The sequence below is a fragment of the Rhea pennata genome, chromosome 1 (genome assembly GCF_028389875.1).
Source record: "Rhea pennata isolate bPtePen1 chromosome 1, bPtePen1.pri, whole genome shotgun sequence".
NCBI classification, from domain to species: Eukaryota; Metazoa; Chordata; class Aves; order Rheiformes; family Rheidae; genus Rhea; species Rhea pennata.
The window spans coordinates 160748604-160765845 of NC_084663.1; the positions used below are offsets into that span (position 1 = coordinate 160748604).

At 40.3% G+C, this 17242-nt stretch overlaps 1 protein-coding gene across 4 annotated transcripts in view; it reads right to left on the reverse strand.

Annotated features, from left to right (window-relative positions):
* MBNL2 (muscleblind like splicing regulator 2) overlaps positions 1–17242 on the reverse strand; it is a 116631-nt gene that overhangs the window by 84104 nt on the left and 15285 nt on the right. Inside the window, exon 1 of one of the 4 annotated variants that reach the window (XM_062566840.1) lies at positions 11714–11877. The exons of the other annotated variants lie outside the window; for them this stretch is intronic. The gene's annotated coding sequence lies outside the window, so the exon portion shown is untranslated. Of the gene's footprint in view, positions 1–11713; positions 11878–17242 lie in introns of those variants that run through there. 4 annotated transcript variants of the gene reach the window in all.

Consider the following 17242-nt stretch of genomic DNA (forward strand, 5'->3'; position numbering starts at 1 on the left):
TTGAAATGGAGTTCTTTCATCTTACTGAAAGAAAGAGGTGCAATATTTTTTCAATGAAAATTTCCACTGAATACAGAAATGTTTTGATAGAGTATTTTTTCCAGACCTTTTTCTACAATCTCTGCTTACCTATAACCGTAGAGATTTATCTCCACTGCTGGGGATAACAGCACTGCTAAGCACAGCCTGGTGTTCAGGCATGTTTCCAGTGCAATGGATATGCTTGTGACAGTAAGTCAATCCAGCTGGTTTTGGACAAGAGAGGGGTTTCTGCTCATACTCCAATGTAAAACTTCGACTGTTAAAAGTAAGTCTCAATAGTTCTGTCCTTTTAAAAGATTAACTTTTTTTGCTGTACTTCAGGCTGAGTCCTACATAGATATCTGAATCCACATTTTACTTTACACTACACCATTTTTATGCATCTTGAGTAACTTGTGTTAATTTCAAATTCAAAAACTTGCTTTAACCCTGCATAAATTTCACCTTAATAGACAGCACTATTTTTAAAAGATAATGTCAGATTTTTCCTAGTACTTCCTTCCTTGAAGACAAGTTCATGTGTTACAAGGTTTTTGAAACCACAGATAGCGCAAAAACATTCCTAATTTGATCAACACCAAAACTGTCACTCAGGATCAAATACCATGTGTTTATAAGCAAAATCAGAGATGTTACCTTTTCTAACCTCCAGCTTATATTCATATGCTGACTTGTGCCACTTGGTAGGAGTTCTTTCATTTCCTACATTATTCCCAGGAGTGAAAAAAGCAAGCAACATGCAAATTCAAACCAGACCAACAAAAAGTTCAAACCAAGCAACTCACTCAGTGTTAAGATTATGCCCTCAAGCAATCCTGTGCAACTTTATGGGCTGCAAAGTATACATAACCAATATATGGCTTTCACAGAGCTATCTGATTTATTACGATGCATAGACTCTCAAGATCCTGAAGACCTACTTCAAAGGCCTTTCTCCACATTTCTCCCTCTGTCCATCATCCGAAATAGTAATAACCATGGTACCATTTTACGTTAACTCAACAGAACTGCCTGTCCATTACCAAAAAAAAGCACTATTATAAGACGACAGAAAAAGGAGAGACTGAAAGACTCTGAGTCTTCAGACTGAAAGAAGATGCAATGGTATTCTAGATTTATGCTTTCAGGATTTCATACAAACAAAGTTTGTTCAATTTACATATTAAAATTTTTTTTTATTATTAATTATCATGGGTTTATAAAATTCAGTGGAGATCCATAATTTAAGGTCCCCTGTTTTGTGGCTTCCTTACCGGCACTCACTCACCAAATGTCTGTAAGTATGACTTAAAGAACAACCCTGCTGACAGACAAGACACAACCATCTAAATTTTGTAACTGCAGCACTGGAATCAGTAGAGGCACACAAATAAAAAAGTTCAGACACTTTAAATCACAAAAGTAGAAACACAAAAGTGAAAACTAGTCTGCTGTTTCTGAAGTCCTATTTTAAATCACTCATTTTTACTTCCAGATGAGGCACTTCAAAGATAAAGATCACCATGTACCTTCCTCCTAAGTGAAGTATCCAGATATCTGGATATCTTGGTATCCAGAGGCCAAGAGGATTGAGATCAAGGTGGTTATCTCCCTAAGCTCTACCACATATAACAAAAAGCAACACTACTACTAATTCTGCTTTAATTTCATCTAGCTTTTAGAATATGACCTATACAGATTCTTACTACAAGAATCATTAAACTCAAGTTTAAGGATCCACTGCACAATTCTACTGTGGCACAGCTAATTTTCTCCCATTCCACAGGAAGTCTTAAAACACTGACTGCATACGATAAAGTCGTATCACCTAAAATTTGTTTACAAGGGAACGTCATTTTAAATTTTTAAAAGTAAAATTCTCATAACTGCAGAGAGAAGTTAGAAAATATAAATCCTAAAATTTTAAAATCAAACAAAAAGAAAGCAAATTAATCCCTCTGTCTGCAACCTGATGATTTGGGAGACTCAATCCTCATGATTTTGGAGGCACAGTCACTCTTAATGCTATGAATCTTATGGTTGTTTAGAGAAATTTAAAGTTAAAAGTAGCAGCTAAAAGTGTAAAATATTTGCAGATGGTATGAAGACTGAAGTTAGAGTAGACATTTAGGGCCAACAAATGATACAAGAGCATCCAAAACCAGCAAAATTATGTGGTTAAATAGTTTGCTTTTACTTCTAATAATCTGCTGTAATTTTCACAAAGAACACTACCAACAGTCCTCCCCTTCTGCTCTTTGCAACATATCTTGAAAAATAAAGATAGTTTGCAGATAATACCAAAATATTTAGACGTCAGACTTCAAGCCAACTGCGAAGTAACAGAAGTATCTCATTATATCAAGTATACTGGGTGATGAAATGACATACAAATTTAACATAAATATAGGCAAAAAAATGCACATGGGGAAAAAAATCAAAAGCAATAATATACACACAACAAGACACTACCACTCAGGAAAGACATCTTGTAGACATTATGGACAATTTTACGAAAAATTCAGCAAAATACTCAGCAGCTGATGAGTCCAAGAGAAGTAGAACATTTCCTCCTAGATAAGCTCAGGAAGTGCGGGTTAGATGAGTGGACAGTGAGGTGGATTGAGAAGTGGCTGAAAGGCAAAGCTCAGAGGGTTGTCATCAGTGGCACAGAGTCTAGTTGGAGGCCTGTGGCTAGTACAGTCCCCCAGGGCTCAGTACTGGGTCCCATCCTGTTCAACTTCTTCATCAATGACCTGGATGAGGGGACAGCATGCCTCCTCAGCAAGTTTGCTGATGATACCAAGCCGGGAGGAGTGGCTGACACACCTGAGGGCTGTGCTGCCATTGAGAGAGACCTGGACAGGCTGGAGAGTTGGGCAGAGAGGAACCTCATGAGGTTCAACAAGGGCAAGTGCAGACTCATGCATGTAGGGAAAAATAACACCAGGCACCAGTACAAGCTGGGGGCTGACCTGCTGGAGAGCAGCTCTGCAGAGAAAGACCTGGGAGGGCTGCTGGACGACAAGTTGACCATGAGCCAGCAATGTGCCCTTGTGGCCAAGAAGGCCAGTGGTATCCTGGGGTGCATTAGGCAGAGTGTTGCCAGCAGGTCGAGGGAGGTGATCCTGCCCCTCCACTCAGCCCTGGGGAGGCCTCATCTCAAGTACTGTGTCCAGTTCTGGGCTCCCCAGGACAAGAGAGACATGGAGCTACTGGAGAGAGTCCAGCAAAGGGCTACAAAGATGATCAGAGGGCTGGAGCACCTGCCCTGTGAGGAAAGGCTGTGAGAGCTGGGCCTCTTCAGCCTGGGGAAGAGAAGACTGAGGGGGGGATCTTATCAATGTGTACAAGTACCTGAAGGGAAGGTGTCAAGGGGACAGGACTAAACTCTTTTCAGTTGTCCTGTGTGACAGGACAAGAGGCCATGGGCAGAAATTGAAGCACAGGAAGTTCTGCCTGACCGTGAGGGGGAATTTCTTCCCTGTGAGAGTGTCGGAGCACTGGCACAGGTTGCCCAGAGAGGTTGTGGAGTCTCCTTCTCTGGAGATCTTCAAGGCCTGCCTGGATGCAACCCTGCCTACCATGCTCTAGGTGACTCTTCTTGAGCAGGGGGGGTTGGACTAGATGATCTCCAGCAGTCCCTTCCAACCTTACCGATCCTATGATTCTATGAAATATTGGCAGAAAACAGAACAAAATAGAAAAAGAATTACAGTAGTACATAAATTCATGAAGCACAAATCTTGCGTAATAAATGAAGTTCTGATCTGCCTCATCTCAAAGAAGATTACAGGAGAACTAGAAAAGAGAGAGAGCAGCCGCATGATCACTCCTATGAAAAGGATGCCATACACACAGAGACAACAAGGCTTTTGACAGCAGAAAGAATATGACATTCACATGGAACGATGAAGATTACTGAATGTGACTAAGAAGTAGGGGGCAACCAGTGAATTACCACTCAGGAAAACATACAGAAGGCAGTCATTTTTGCTCAGGGCAAACAAAGGCGTGAAATTTAGGTGATTGTGAGATGACTTTGGATAGGTGATGCGCTGTAGGTCAGAAATATGACTTGGTTTAAAATGTCAAAAAAAAAATCAGAATATTTAACAGTCATCAAAATCACTAAATAAATTCAGATGGAAACTCCTTATTAGGAAGTCTCCACCTCCTAATGACTAGAAGTCAGAATCATTTGCCAATCAAATAATATATTCTGTCCTCAACTGACCTCTTTTCCTTCTCAACTTTAAGACTGCAATTCCTTACATGTAGCCTAGTTCTGCAACTACAGCTGGCTACAGATCCATAGGGACATACTGGTCCTCAAATCAGATTTCAGAGATGGGAAATTTGTACTACCTATCTTCAGACATCTGAAGGCATCACTAGTGACTGAAAAACACAGTCTCTTTACTCTTCTTCAATGCCAAGGGAAACACAGGCCCCTCAAAAGAATGGTTCGCACCTTAAACGCACAGTTCTATCTTCTGGAGATGTCAAAAAGCTACAGACCTTGATGAAATTATTGCACATAGAAATCCCTACAAGAGTGGTGAAGTGATAAAGTGGTTTTGCACCTCAGGGATGAGTTAGCCACCTGCGGAAGCAAAAATGCTCAGAAACGCGCATTTGTTCTCAGACCATCCTCCCTTACGCTTTAGGTTTTGTGTTCTGCTCCTCAAGAGACCAGAGAAAGAAGGAAGGACAAGAAGAGAACAGGAAAACTGAGAGGAGGAGGATGTGATACCTTACGCTGTACCAAAGAGTCCAACCATTTCCAGCTCCACGCATGAGGTCCAGGTTCATATGCTGTTTAATTCCACATACTGCTCTCAAGCTAAATCTCAATCATAGAATCTGTAAAGTTGGAAGGGACCTCTGGAAATCATCTAGTCCAACACCCCTGCTCAAGGAAGGGTCACCTAGAGCATGTTAGACAGGGCTGCATCCAGGCAGGCCTTGAAGATCTCCAGAGAAGGAGACTCCACAACCTCTCTGGGCAACCTGTGCCAGTGCTCCGACACTCTCACAGGGAAGAAATTCCCCCTCACGGTCAGGCAGAACTTCCTGTGCTTCAATTTCTGCCCATGGCCTCTTGTCCTGTCACACGGGACAACTGAAAAGAGTTTGTCCCCGTCCCCTTGACACCCTCCCTTCAGGTACTTGTACACATTGATAAGATCCCCCCTCAGTCTTCTCTTCCCCAGGCTGAAGAGGCCCAGCTCTCACAGCCTTTCCTCACAGGGCAGGTGCTCCAGCCCTCTGATCATCCTCGTAGCCCTTTGCTGGACTCTCTCCAGTAGCTCCATGTCTCTCTTGTCCTGGGGAGCCCAGAACTGGACACAGGACTCGAGATGAGGCCTCCCCAGGGCTGAGGAGAAGGGCAGGATCACCTCCCTTGACCTGCTGGCAACACTCTGCCTAATGCACCTAGGAGACCATTGGCCGCCTTGGCCACAAGGGCACATTGCTGGCTCATGGTCAACTTGTCGTCCAGCAGCCCTCCCAGGTCTTTCTCTGCAGAGCTGCTCTCCAGCAGGTCAGCCCCCACTCAAGCTCAATCCTTTAAAATAGAATTTGTGGCTTCTCACCACTTAGGGTTTATTATTATTATTATTATTATTATTTATTTTAATTATTTATTTACACTGAGGATTAAGCTGCCCACTTGTCTCCTGCTGGTGTTTCCACTTCAAAGAGTTGCTACTGCGGACTGCAACACCTTTGAAAGTGGCCTCACTGCACAGTCAAAGTAGTGAGCATTAAATAAAAAAGAAAAGAAAAAAGAAGGAAAAAAAAGGCTTTCTAAACACTTCAATACAGTTACTTTCAAAGGCTTTCATGCCTTGCACACCATGGCAAAGAAAAATTTCAGGTTTTGAGGTCTCCCTCCAACCCTCAAATCATAGCAGTTAAAAAAAAGAAAGAAAGAAAATTCAGGCTGAAAGTATGTCCCAGGACTGGTGGAGGGCACTAAAATGCACAAGAGAACTGGAAAAACATGTATAAAGTGAGAAATTTTTAAATGTACATGCTACTGCTCCCAGACAGCAGCGCACGGCTCTGCTCGCGCACGTTTAGCATGTCAATAGGGACTGCAGCGCTGCTATCTGTAGCACAAGCAGTCCACACACACGCGAGCCCGCGTGCAGAAACCTCTCACTAGATAAAGGTCTGCTAAAATCCACAGGAATCATCAAGCTCTTGCTCACCTTGCAGCTCCATGCCTCGCTCCCAGGACTGCAAAGGGTATTTCTGCCTTTCCGTTTGCCCCAGCGGGCGGCCAAGCACAGCCCAGCTTCCTGTGTTCGGGGCGCCCCGAACCTTGCCACCGCGGCTGCAGGTCAGGCTGCCTGAGCATGACGGGGCCAGGAAAACGAGCGTTGCCTCCCTCACAGCAGTAAGAGGCAATGCATAGGAATACAGTGCTATCAGCCAGCATATCTGGCAGGGAAATCTCATAATTATCATGGCAATCTTTTAAACAAATAAAATGCAAAGCAGTGCTGAAGTCCTGAATCATTAACTGGGTGCACACCTACACTCCAGCTGCAACTGGCAGGAGGAAAGGGCCCGTCAGGAGACCAGGGACACAGTCAAGAGACTGGTTTGTTTACAAACCACGACTGTTGCGGGGTTGAAGTATTTATACAGCTGTTGATAACAGCACGGTAAGCTATGAAAAGGAGGGAGGAAAAATACACAAAATTGGACTAAAGGTAGGCTTTGATACTCTACAGGGCTGTTACTTCCCCTGCCTCAGTGTCAAGGAGTCTCTTAGAGAAAGCTTCCTGCTGAAAGCTTTAAAGTAGAAAACAAATACATCATTGAAAATCATATTCTGAGCTCTTGACAATAAATGGAAATCTTGCCACTTCACAGTTTAACGGTAGTTTCAGCCTTTAAGTTCAGAATATTGTCTATAATGTATATATAAACCACAAAAACAGACTCAGAAACTGAGGTGAAAAAAGGATTTTGAGCCATTTGGTGTATGCAAAGCTTTAAAGTAGAAAATGTAAGAGAAAACAATCCTCAGAAATCCAAGAAAAAAATATTAGGCCTGGATAGCAGACAATGCTAGAGGAAAAGAAACGATATTTACTGGATTTATTAAAAAAAAAGGAGAGGAGGGAAGAGGAGAGGAGAGGAGGAAAAGAAGAGAGAGACAGAAAAGGCATTCCTGCTGAACCTTAGCTCCCTGCTGTAAAACTACAAAATAGGGAAATTATTTCTATTTTTTTCCCTGATCTGAATTCTCTAACTCTACCTATTGTTAGAAGTACTACACTCTCTCGCAGAACAAAGTATTTTTACCCACATATGAACCTTCGTACCAATCATGTCTCCAGCAGTTCAACAGTGTGTGATAACCAGACCCTCTGGCACTGGTGTTGATCAACCACTCAGACATTTCTAAGTTATTGATCTAAAAAAGAAAAAATTAACAGACTCTGATATGAACCATCTGTTCTTACTTCTTCATCTGCTTTTTATGCAAGAACTGTACTGCTAAAACGCTCCTACTGTCTTATCAGGTAGTTTTTTTGTATTTCAAAAACCACAAAGACGACGACTGCACGTGCATATGCATATTTGTACATAAAAAACAGGAGCAAGTGACTGTGTGTGTGTATGTCTCAATTTCTCCCTTTTAGTTACCAGAACTAGAGCTGAGCTCTTCTAACTGGCAGAGTCGGTGGCTACCTCAAGCGCACTAGATCCGATGCCAGACTTGCAGCTCCAGGAGTCCTGTGAGTCTCCTGGAAGAGCAGCATGATGAATTCTGCACAATGCTGGCAATTCTCAACAGCTTTAATAAAAACCACTAGCACAAAAAGCACTCTACGTAATTACTGTTCCTTTGTATTAAAGATTTTTCATTTAATCTCTTGTTGGAAATAGTCTTTCATTTTCACAGCCCCCAAATTTTCCTTTCCGGTATGCCCAGAACACTGAGCTGATAATACAGAACTTGACATCACCAATGTTGTCAAAGAGAGCGCTTGATGTTGTAACAAGTCTTCTTTAAAAAGAGATATATACACACACACACCAGAAGATTAAAAAGTTGGCAGATTCTGGAAAGAAGATACATAATCTTTTCCTTCCCAACTACCCTCTATCCCAAACAGAGCTGAAAAGTTTGTTTTTAAAAGACTTTGGACTCCATTTATCAATAAGCAACAACTGTCACTGCATTTGCTAGTAACATATAAGAAAATTAGTTTAATTACTCTAGCAGTTAGTACTACTATTACTTAAACTTGATTTCAGCATTGACACCCTCTTAAAATGAGTTTTGCTTTCCTCCTCTTAAAATGAGTTTTATTCTCCTCAGGCTATAATTTCTGCCTATTTGCAGGCAAGTTGCATTGTACTGGTTCACACCAGTTAACCATAATATATTGTGTTAAACCCAACATATCAAATGAGTCTCACAGTCAAAGGCTAAAAAAAATGTTTATAAAAAGAAAATGCATACAGACAAATTCTAAAGCAAGTGATTATATTCTCTTTTGCTACAATTGTAACAACTGTGTGTTTTTAGTCACAAGGGAACAAAAATCACTGGGCTTACAAAGAAAAAAAGTGTTTCTTCCCTGAAAAAGAGAAAGAAAAGTGTCTGAGGCCAGGGATATCTAATAACATTAGAAAATAAGAAATCACTAATAGCTAATATTCGAAGTTTAAACTCAGCAATATGTCTAACCAATAATTCAAGAAATTAAAACCATATGTGCTCTTATGAATGAGGAACTCCATTTGAACACTACAATTCTTTTTTTCTTTTCTCTCAATACTATTAAAAAGAAGCACTCTGCAATGCTCTTTTTTTTTTTTTTTTTTTTTTTTTTAACAAATAAATATAGTATAGATTATTCCTGACATGCTTGTGAACAAAACAACATTCGTTTACAAAACAGGTGAGTTATCAGACATGAGTACCTGAAATCACATTATAACATTAACAGCTGTTTTCCTGGCCCCCTCAAAATATTTGTAGTTATGTTTTTTTCAACATGTCTATAAAATGCCTATTTATAACTGAAAAACTTGATTTGATTTTATGAAATATCCCATAAGCACAATACTATCCTTCAGGACAAGTAAATTATTAGTAAATTCTAATTTAGGAAAATGAAGAAACTAATTACACACATAATAATTATTGCTTGTAAACAGACAGACTGCACACAGTAAGGTATTACTGCACAAATAGCTCTGATTAAATCCACAGAACAATTAAGGGGAAAAGATACCACTCTGAATAAAAAAGCTACCAGAATTTGGCTAGAAATAGTTTTACTACCAATTATTTATATAGCAAATGCAAACATTGTGTATTTAATACAGTCTCTATCCTCCAAGGCTAAAAGCCCACCAAACTATCCATATAAAGTATACCTTGAACAGGAAAGACTTTTTTAATCTCTTTGTCTGCTTGATTGCGTATTCTGTCTGGCCTTCTGATAAAACTATCTCACTGAGTAATGAATACAAATTTTCTCTGTCAGTTGGGCACAGGGATGGTAATTCTGTACAATGCTATTTCAGTGATATGAAAAACAGCCTCTTAAAATAAAAATTATCTGAAAGAGTCTGTAAACATAAGACTGAAAAGTTTTGTCTCTAAACTATGCATGAAAATAGTTTTATTTGTGAAAATTAAAACATTAGCTCACATTTTATAGCTTGAAAAAGATATTTCTCATGATCAGTCTTTGCTTCACATGCTTAACACATACTATGCACACAAACACTAGCTTTAAACACAGTCAGTGAACAGGTTAAACATGCACTGCACATTCATATCCCATGGCATTTAAAAAAAGGATTTTTGATAACAATGTTCTATAACCTGATATAGCATATAGATATAAAGTGATTCTGATACAAGATCTGAAATTCCCAGAAAACTCATACTGTTGATTTTTCTTAGAAGAGCTCAGCATTTAAACACAACTGGTTCATAAACTGAAGATGTGTTGACATCCTCACTCCAGGTCTTTACCAACTGGGAGCTTGAATCAAGCTTGTCTGAACAGGGAGCAGGCTCCAAGGAGTTAAGAAATGGCAACAGAAGTTTTGAGCTTTGTCCTGTACCTCTCCTTGAAGGGAAAGGGGTAAAAAGGCTGGTCTGGAAGGATCTATTTAATGCAATGTTCTCAAACTAGTTTAGATTGTTGCTAGGAAAAAAAAAATAAATTCCTCAAAAATACCCTATTGAAAGCTTTTCTAGGTGATAAAAATGTCCTTTTATCTAGTTTCTTCTTTAAGACACTGATCTTTAGTCCTCCTCAGCTCATACACTTAATTTTTCCATTCACATTCTATACAAATATTTATATGCAGTATTTATGGGCATTACAGGAAAAATAAGACAACACTTTCTTCACTTTCTTGCTGTTCCACCAACGGTCTGCTAGTCTTAAAAAGAAAAAAAAAGAAAAAAGAAAAAAAAAAAAAAAAAAAAAAGCTATGTAATATGATGTTTGTATACACATTATGCTCTTATAATACAACTGAAGCCAGGTAGCTAATTGGGTGGGATCCTGAAAGGTACTGAGCACCAACAACGCATATGGCAGTCAAGGCAAGTTGGCTTTCCTTAATCTTTAGGATCTCATATGATGAGGCAATGTTCTCAGACCCTCCTAGCAATAATCATAGAATTGGTAAGGTCTGGTGCAGTTTGTCTCTAATAATACATAGTAATGCCCCCCCCCCTCAAAAAAAGACAAAAAAAAAAAAAAAAAAAAGAACCTCCTAATTCTTTTCAAACTTTACAAACTTCGCTCTAAATATGCTTTTCCTTCTCTCCAAAGCATTCAACATAAATCTGCACCACAGCTTGCTGAAGCTCCTCCTTATCAAGAAAGTTAATGTGCCTCAGCATAGTGAAATCATTGCTTTAAAGGCCAGTCTGCTCATTAAATTATTCTGCTAGCTGTGTGTTCCCTCATTAAAAATGTATGAAGATCAGATAATTGCAGTACGTATTATTAACCTTGTTTTCCCTGTTTTCATATAAAGGTTCTATTTTGCTCCCAAGACAAAGACCTGGAAATGGCAAAGGAAATGTTCAACTGAACTACAATGTCAAAAACTCTATCAGCTTGCCTTCAAGAACACAAGTAACCACTGTGTATTCAGAAATACCGATACTTTTACAAGGGAATAAAATACTGTAATCTTATTGTACAGCTCCTTCGTATCTAAGATAGCCTATCTTGGTTTAGTTAAAGCCTCTGATACGGAGTTATTTAGATCAGCCATTCTACTTCAGGCAAATCTTCAAACATATCTGTTATAAACTTCACAGATTTCCAGGTTGACTCATTCTCTGTATTAAAGCTAGGAAGCACTACCAGATGACAACCTAGCTAAAAAATCCAATTAGGGTACAGTACTTCTGAAACATACTGACCTATTTCTTTTTTTACTTGTGTTATTTTTAATATACATATGCTCATGTTCTATTTCTGAAGAGAGCTATATATACATTTGTAAATTAATTCCTTTAGCAAACAAGGTAGCATAAAATTCACGTATTACACCCAAACATTACACATTCGCTGGAGAAATCTTGCTTCCCCGACTCCCCCAAGCAACACATATGGTATGCAGCACACTGCAGCAAACTCTTTAAACATTCAATAAAAGACAGCGATCCTCCTACCTGGTTTAGCTCTGTCTATTCAGCACATTTCCAGCGAGAAACAAAACATCTGATGTACACAAATAACGGTCTCGCTCCCGTTGCACCATGATGAATAATCTTCGCGTGGAACAATCAACAGCGCTGCTTTGCTGCGCCCAGGAAACCCTGTGCCTTATCGGGGGATTTTTCCCTCAGATGATGAGGCAAAGACACAGCCTAAACTCTGTTGCTGAAAGACTGCAGCCCTCCCTTCCAACAAATCCCTCCCAGCATATGGCAGCCAATCGCACCCAAGTTCGTCAGCCCTACTGCTCTTAAACTGATTGTAGCAGGATGATTGACACGGCAACACAGCACTTGTAATGTGTAAAAACAATGCACCCATACTGATCAACCAGGAATCTCCCTCGCGCGGCAAAGGAGTTTCGCTGGCGGGGTAAGGTGACACCTTCGGGAAAGAACATACGCAGCAAAAGCAAACAACTCCCTTCCCCTCCGTTATAAACGCAGCCAACCCATTCCTTGCGCAATCCTTTTAAAAGCTTTTGTTAATCATAAATGCATAGGCAAACAACATTTTTTAAATGCTAGAACTGCAATGGTAGTACTCCTTTCACGTGTAAGAGTTAGCCCCGCAGTGCTAGAGCGGTATAAACCACCTAATCTCCCCTTTATTTTTAAAAGGCAGCCAAATTCAGACAAATGTGTTTCCTTTTTTATACTGCATATCCTGGCTGCATTTAGCAGCAATACATACAAAATATCTTTCAGAAAATTTGAAACCAGTTACTACGGACGACGGATAGGATGCTTCTTGATGAAAGCATAATCAAGATGATAAATGTTTTAATATCCTTGGGCAGACAAATAGTATCAGCAGCATCCAAACTATGGGATGTGTGATCAGCTTACAACTCATGTCCATTTGCATCAAGATTCAGGCATAAGGACTATGATACCAGGTTCCATTTGCAGGTCCAGCTGTTGGCAGCTTGATGTACTTTGTATACATTGCCTGGTGGTGATCAGTTTTAGCACAAATTCTGCTTAAGTTTCAGGACAAGAAATCAAAGCAGCAAAGGACTATTGAGCAAGAGCTGCAAAAATTAAAGATAGAGAAAGGAACACAACCTGAAAGGCAATGAAAGAGAACGGCGATTGTAGTACTACTTTGGAAAACATTGTATTAAATGGATGGCATTGTACAAAAACATATAAAATGTATATAAAACGCTATTAGAAGTTCAGAAATATGAATAGACAAGAAAAACAAAGCTCTCATTCAACAGCAGTCCTATCCCATGGCCCTCTTTTTTCCGATTGACCATTTTGCATATTGTAAATAACAACAAAAAAATATTCTATACCACAAAAGAAAACTCTCCTTTGGGCTTCAGTCCCCTCACGGGCCGCAGCAGGCAGCTCCACAGCCCCAGCCCCATGCACGCCAGCTCCCTGTGCCCAGACTGCCTCCCCCTCCTCCACCACCTCGCGCCCCGAGCTGCTTGCTCTGGCTGAGGAGACTCCTACCACACAGCTTCCTCTTTGCTGAATCACCCCCTCCAATCTCACTCTATTCGTGCACTATTTTTAAAAAAACTAATTCTGCCAGATCTTGGGAGACCCCAGAGACAGTCCACACTCTTGGCAGGCTTGATGACTCCAGCAATTAAGGGCGCCTGGTGCTTCTTACCGGTATTTTTGCATTCTTTCAACTCCACCAAACTTGAACTGCCTGTGTTAAAATTTTCCGCACTGGACATCTGCTGCAGAATTTATTTGTTTTTCTGCCAGAAACAGTTTGCCCATTTCTGAGATAACCTAGACAAAAATCTGTTGCTCTGCCATTCTTCTCACTGATTTACTGAGGATATCTGCTTCCCCTGCCCTTGACAGGGCAGTCTTGAAACCTGACAAAGTGCTGATATCCCTGTTAAGGATATCCCGTTTGCTACTCTTAAGCAAGACTCAATTGCTCAAATTTGGCAAAGCTATAAAACCTGCTAGAATCCAGTCAATAAACACCATCATATTTTTTTGAACTCCGCAATGTACATCTCAAAAATTTTTCTGCAATAAGTGTCCCCTAACTCCTCCAAATGTCAGTATTCAACTAAAGAGGCACCATCCAGACACTGCAACTGAGCATGTAATGGGCTCAAGTTGTAGGAGATTAGCAGGATTGCTACTCCCATCTGCCAAACCTCAGAGGCTGGTATTGCCGGTGGGGTGACAGTCTCTCCTGCCCAAGGACATACCTGAGGAACACTCTTGAGCGAGAACTGCCCTGGGAGCAGGAGAAAGGTAGCATGGACGAGGCATGAAGTTGGGCAGAAGAGGGAGAGACTAGGTGGAGCTGGCAGGCATGGAGTGAGGAGCAGAGAGGCACAGTAAGAACAGGACAAAATGGAGAGGCATGTTCAGAGAGAAGTGTGCCTGCTAACACACTCCCTCTTTCATTCTCAAGGAAGTCCACAAGTTAAATCCCCTCTCCTCCCTCCACAACCATCAAACTTCTGGGAAACAGCTGCAAAGCATGGCACGCTTTGAAGTTGGCAACACTCAAACACTCTCACTGCTCCCAAATAAAGACAGACCAACTATCAGAAATCTGGATTGTAAGGGTACCTCTTCACTGCTAAGCAGAGGAGGGCCATGGGGCTAGCACAGGCACCAGCTGTACAGGTTTCTTAACGGCTGGTCTACTCCCTTGATCTGCTCTGAATCATTCCCACTAGTGCTCATGGTCAATATCCGAGCACAGTACTGGGCACATCTCTCCAAAGAACGAATCTGTACCAGATTCAGCTCCCTTCAGCCTATGCAGTCCTTTAAAATTCTTCCAGAAGGCCTTATACTCTTAAGCATGCTAGGACATGCAACATATCCTCAGTTTCAAGCTGCAAGAGCACCACACTAATGGGCTGTAATACAGCCCTTATGATTATTTCAGGCACCAAGTCAACTCCCTCCTCCCAAAACACACATTCAAAAAAATAATGATCCCTTATGGCCTAGGCAAACCACACAGGGTCCAAAGATGTCCCAAAGCAAAACGGTACACAGCCTAGGCGCTGCCAGTTTGCTCTCAAAAGGGACTGGCCCTATGCAGTGCAGATGCAAGTCGACCGTGTTACATGGTTTCAGGGCCAGCCCTCAGTCTCTGGCCCTCTTCCCTGCAGCAGCAGCACACACTGTCGAGATCTTCCTGGTGAACCACATCCACATTCACCTGACAACAGATACTATGAATTTTTGGAGGAGATTAGTTTGTTTCTAAGATGGAAATTAGCAAGTTACCTCAAAAACATTAAGACTTAAGATGAGAAACACGTTCAATCTTGCCTGCCCGACCCTGTTTCTGCATCCTTGCTTCATAATGCGTATGTTCAGTCCTTAACTCTGCAACCCACTGCCTCACTCTGCACACAAGACAGACTGTTATGGGAATGACTCAGGCCTGTGGTGAGTGACAGCTTTGTGGGCAGGACTCCTGCCTCCTTCCTCACAAAGCTGAAAGGTATAAAGCGAGGGAGCAAGGCAAGGGATCACAGGAGGAGAAGAGCTACTCTCACAGTTAAGGAAGGAAAACAAGCACTGTTCTGAAAAACTGGAGCTTTTCCTGTCTCTGTCAAAAAGTTCCTATACAAGGGTAAGTCAAACTAAAAACACTTAGTTGGCAGCTTAGCAGTGTCTCCTCATTTTCCAGTTGATCACTGTAAAACATTTAGAGTTACATTTGCAAAGAGATTTTTACAGAATTAATTTGATTTTTCAGAGAAGAGCTTCAACTGAAGTAAAAAGTTCAAGCAGCCCAAAGAAGTTATTTGTAGACCTCTCAAATTTTGAACCCAAAACTAGTACCCACATACTTACCTTGATCCTGTTGAGCATTATAAAACTTCAGTTCCTCCCAAGTCAAAGAGTAAAACACCTCTCAGTTTACAACAGGGTGCTGAAAATAAATCACGTCACATTTGTGAACCCTTCAGCTATGCCCTTTAGAAAAGCTCATGAGAAAATATATAATCTGTCTTGAAAATGATGTTTGAGCAGTATGCAGCAAACAAGGCATGAGTTCACTGGAAAAAAAAATTAAATACCTGCTCTGTGCATTGCATGAGGTGTTCTAAAGTACCTGATCCAAAGCTGGGATGTATCCACCTGATCACTCATTTTTTCACATCAAAGGACATGATTTTAAAATTTTATAAATAGGCCTGAAAGTTATTATATATTTAATTGCAAAATGGCAAAGAGGAGCAGAAAAATTCAAATGTCAAGCATGACAAAGAATAACAAATGAAAGGTAAATTCTGAATACAGAAAATGCTACCTGCTCTGTTAGACATGCTTTAACAACTCAAAGTAAAAACGCAAAAGGTGATTACTGCAAATGATTTTCTGAAGAGTGCAGATGTAACTTTTATGGAAAACTGCACTATTTAGGAACTAAAAAAACCCTGGAATATGCAAAACCTGCATTTTTTTTCCTTTACTCTTGAACAATAGCAATTAGGTCTAATCCTAGAAAAATCCAACTTCTCCATTTAAACAGAGTTATGTAAGACACAGAATATACAAAACATTGAGTGATTAAGACATTAAGCAATTTACATGATATTTAGTACAGCAGAAAGATGTTTTTAAGCCATGCATAGATGACTTGTGGCAATAGTGATATGTTCATAAATTCAGCAGTGGTGAGAACAATTTCAAAACTACTTTTTGTGCTAGTAATAAGACTCTTCCTCTAGTAACTTCCCATAGCTGCTACTACAAGCAAAACTCAACCTGGGTAGCTAGGGACTGAGTGGCAGTATATAGAAAATTACAGGCAGCTGATGAGAGCTTAAGTCTAGATATCTAGACTTATTCACGCATAATACCACTGATGCCAGCCGTCGCCTTTGCAAGCTACCTCCCTATTCCTATCTAATGGAGCTGAACTGCTGGTACGAACTACTGTGAATTACAAAAAAAAAAAATGAAACAACAAAAAAAAATTAGCATTACCCAATACTCAAATTAGTGATTGGAAGTAGGTTTACGGTTCTGAAAGGACACTGCTAGGTCTAATTTTGGTTTTAAAATATACTTATTAGTAAAAACAGTATTTCACTTGTTTAAACATCCTAGCAACTAAACATTGTAAGGTTTCCCTAACGCAGAACAACTTGAAGTTGATTATAAAGAGACATGACAACAAGCTAGTCTATTTTCATCATCTATGCTCAGAGAAATATGAAATGAAAACACAAAAGCAAATATATATATATATATATATATATATATGCAAGTTAGATGTTAGAATTCAATCTTACCAAACTTAAGGTGGCTTCTGGAGGCCTTCCAAATCCCCTCTCTCATTCTGATGGCTGCAGAGATAATTTAAGCCACATCTAAACTGTGAGATCCAAACACATGGGTTCAGGCACACACTCTGTCTGCATCCTGACTTAATGTAGAGATAACACCAATTCCCCATTAGGATGAAAACTGAGTACATATGAACTCTCCCTTCACAAACTAGTTTCAGCTGGGGCT